Source organism: Pteropus alecto, unplaced genomic scaffold (assembly GCF_000325575.1).
Source record: "Pteropus alecto unplaced genomic scaffold, ASM32557v1 scaffold63, whole genome shotgun sequence".
Classification (NCBI taxonomy): Eukaryota; Metazoa; Chordata; class Mammalia; order Chiroptera; family Pteropodidae; genus Pteropus; species Pteropus alecto.
Window position 1 is genome coordinate 1,543,797 of NW_006434897.1, and position 4,369 is coordinate 1,548,165.

General features: G+C 35.3%; 1 pseudogene; it reads left to right on the forward strand.

The window, feature by feature from the left end:
• Nucleotides 1-2,164: 2,164 nt before the first annotated feature.
• Nucleotides 2,165-2,283, forward strand: LOC112478953 (annotated as a pseudogene).
• The last annotated feature ends 2,086 nt before the right edge of the window (nucleotides 2,284-4,369 follow it).

Below are 4,369 nucleotides of genomic sequence, written 5' to 3' on the forward strand. Positions count from 1 at the left end.
AGAGGTGGAAAGAATGTGGAGGAGGGGTAAGATGGGCCCTGTGACAGACCACATTTGGCCTCTGCTAGGAGTCTGGGCTTCTCCTAAAGATTCAGGGCTTGATGGAAGGGTCTTAGCAGGGTGGTGATCTGGGTCAATGCGTTTTAGTAAGATCACTCTGGCAAGAGGGTATAGAATGTTGAGAGAAATAAGACTAATGTCATGAAGCCATTTAGAAGTTGTGGCTCATTTAGATGAGAAATGATTAGGGCCTGAATGAAGGCAAGGAGGAAAGTGGTCAGATTCCAAAACTAGTGAAGTGGTAGGACCTCCGGACCCAGTAAATAATTAAATGTAGGGATAAAAAGAGGAAGCATCAAGGATATAATTGTTTTTTAGGGCAGTTTTGATGGAGTCCAACTGCAGTGAGAGGATGAAGGGAGGTGACAGTGGAAACAATGAAAACCCTGTAAGAACTCATCCCTGAATGGGTGGAGAGACTGAGATGGTAGCCAGAAGACCGAAGTGAAGAAATACTTTAGGATGAGAAATTTATCCTCTATTTTAAACGATAATGGGTGGAGAACAAAGAATAGAAGCCAAAGTTGAAGGTAGAGAGACAGGATAGGAGATGCCTGATTGAACAAGGGTATGGGGACCTAAGAGGGAGAGAGCCTATGTACAAGGAAAGTTAAGGAAGAGGCAGATAAAAGAAACTTACAACTCCCTCTTCCTTTGAAAGTAGCATCATGACGGCACAGAACAGTGATGAACAATGCTGAGTGAATTAATGAATAAGTGCATGAAAAGATGGAGAAATGATGGATACATTCAGGCAGGCCCTAAAACATATGTAACTCTTAACCCAAAGGAGCATGTTCTCCAGATAGGTATGGTAGACCTCTAGTGGCCAAAAGAAAACTTAGAAATCTAATGGCCTAGAACAAAACTTGAATGAAATGGCTTGGGTAAATTTATTTGCAAAACAATAAATACATAAAAGCATTGCTCATAAAGATCCTGTCTACTTAATCTTTGCTGTGTTGTTTCTTATCAATGGGTTTAATGGTACATGTATTGTGAGTTCACTTTTATAATTAGACACTTAGAGTGAATGGCTTATGCAAATGAAGCTAGTAATCTTTTAATTATGATTGAAACAAAATATTGCAGGGGGGACTAATTATTTATGTGTGAAATTGTATGTACAAGCTAGAGAAGATAAAAATAGTTATTCGTTTTCAAATGAGAAAAAGGGAGACATCTATAACGAAGTGAGACTTTGATTACAGAAGCCTCAAATATAATGAAAACCATGTATTTAAAAATAACACCAACAACAGGGTTTTTAAAAAAATAAGTGAAAGCACACACTGTAAAAAAAAAGGGTAATAAACTATTTCAATCCTTTAAAATTAATAATAATGTCCTAATGTGAAATACTTTGAGTAATCTAAAGGAAGAATTATTCATTGATTTAAACTATAATTCTTTTATGAGCCTGAGTGTTTTCTAATGAAGATTACATTTAGTTACACTCATGTTAATAACAATTGAATAAAATGTTTGACACCTACTTCAAGTTAATTAAACTGCAAAAGAGCTCCAGTTTGTGAATCAGGAAAGTTAGATGATTTCTTAGGACTGCTTCAGCTTTTCCATTACAATTGATTTTATCAACAATGCACAGTACCTTAGAAGAAAGAAAATACATCCATTTAAGAGTAGAATTATTTGTGGGAATTATATGCAGCTGTTGAGGGGTAGTGTGAGAAAGTAAGGAAATATTGGATGTGGGAGTATAAATGTAGAAACTTGTCTAATCCATCATTGCAGAATTTAAAAGACAGAGCAGAATCGAAAGAAGCTCAGTTCTTTGGGATTTCTTCTTTGATTATAAATCCTTTTTAATGTTCAGTTCAATACCACTGTATTTGAGAATAACATTATTCAGTGTCTTAATTATCATCTAGACTATTTTAAGGTACCATATACATTGTCGGCATGCTTTATTGTCTCTGATCTTCCTGGGATTTAGTCACCAGGCATCACTGTGTATTTGAATAACAATAAAGTTTTAAATTTGACAGGAATATAAGAAGTATCTAGAAGCAAGTAAAAAAAGATTTCCAGGCAATGTATAGGCAGTTCTAATAAAAATGTCTCTTAAAAATGGTCATACAGTGTCTACGGCCATGCCACCCTGAACAAGCCCATTCCCATCTGATCTCAGAAGTTAAGCAGAGTTGGGCCTGGTTAGTACTTGGATGGGAGACCACCTAGGAAGAGCAGGTGCTGTAGGCGTAAAAAATAAAAAATAAGGGATTGTAAGCTGACAAGTTCCTTGCAATCTGTGAGGTCAACCTAAGGTTGTCTCGCCTAAAAGAAAAATAGTCATACATACAAAGAAGGAATGGTTATCTCTGGACTTTTTGATAGGTGGTTTTATTCTGCCTTTCTTCTATTATGTGTGTCCAAAGTTCTATGTGTTGAGCATCCATGACATTTGTCATTTTTTCCTCCCTTTTTCTTAGCTTTATTGTGGTATAGTTGACAAATGAAAATTGTATATATTTAAAGTGTGCACATGATGATATATGTACACATTGTGAAATGATTACCACAATCAAGCTAATTAACACATCCATGACCTCAAACAGTTACCATTTTTTTTGTGTGTGTATGGTGAGAACACTTAAGAGCTATTCTCTTAGCAAATTTCAAGAATACAATACAGTTGTATTAACTACAACACTATGCTATACATTAGATCCCCCAGAATTATTCATCTTATAACTGTAAGGTTGTACCCTTTGACTAACATCTCCCCAATTCCCCCTCACCTTCAGAACCTGGGAACCATCATTCTATACTCTCTACTTCTATGAGCTTGACTTCTTTAGAGTCCACACATTTTCCTTATCTATTCGTTCAGTGACAGACACTTAGGTTGTTTCTATATCTTGGCTACTGTGAATGACATTGCGATAAACATGGGAGAGTAGATATGTTTTCAAGATATTGATTTCATTTCCTTCGGATGTATACAGAAGTGAGATTGCTGGATCATATGGTAATTCTACTTTTATACTTTTGAGGAACTTTCATATCATTTTCCATAAAGTCTGTACCAATTTACATGCCCACCAACAGTTCCCTTTTTTCCACAACTTCATCAACGCTTGTCATCCTAACAGGTATGAGGTGATCTCACTGTAGTTTTGATTTGCATTTCCCTGATGATTAGTGATGTTGAGCATCTTTTCATATACCTATTGACCATTTGTATCTCTTCTTTGGAAAAATGTCTCTTCAGTTTCTTTGCCCATTTTTAAATCCAGTTATTTTTTTCTATTGAGTTATATGAGTTCTTATATATTTTGGATATTAACCCCTTATAGAATTATGATTTGCAAATATTTTCTCCCATTCTGTAGGTTGCCTTTGCATTTTGTTGGTTTCCTTTGCTGTGAAGAAGCTTTTTAGTTTGATGTAGTCTCATTTATTTTTTCTTTTGTTGCCTGTGCTTTTGGTGTTATATCCAAAAAAAATTGCCAATGCCTGTCTTCTTCAAAGAGTTTTAAGGTTTAGATACTACATTTCAAGTTAATTTTTGTGGATATTGTAAGATAAGGGTCCAATTTCATTCTTTTCTATATGGATATCTAGTTTTATCAACACTGTTTATTAAAGAGACTATTTTGTCCCTATTTTGTGTTCTTGGAATCTTTGTCAAAGTTTAGTGACTGTATATGCATGGATTTATTTCTGGGCTCTTGATTTTGTTACATTGGTCTATGAGTCTGATTTATGCCAATACCATGCTGTTTTGATTACTACAGCTTTACAATATAGTTTGAAATCAGGAAATTGATGCCTCCACATTTGTAATTTTCTAAATGTTATTTTGAAGAGTTCAGTCTCTCTTTTTGATTAGAAAATGTAGCATAGCTGCTACAGAAGCATGTGTCTTTGTGAACATGTTCTGCACCGTATCTTGATATTCTGAGAAACGGACTGAGTTGATCTCCATGCACCTCCAGAAAACAATAGAAATTCTCTGTATGTGATGATGTCAGCCTTTGTTTAATCATTTTATAATTAGGAAACAGGTAGACAAAAGTAGGAAATGCTAAGCATAGCTATCAATTAGCTCAAGACTTCACAGAGAGTAGCTGTGAATACCAAGAATGAGGAAGGCAGTAGGTCCTGGAGAAAGCTTCACATTTGATTCAATTGATTTCTAAACTTAGGAAAATCAAACTATTGCAAGCAAATGTCTGTTTCAATATGCAACCACATTCATGCCTAGATATAGGACAAGTATGGTCTAGCTTCTCAATAGTGCTATTTTTTCTGGCAACACTGAGCTCCCTGAGTCTGTGACCTT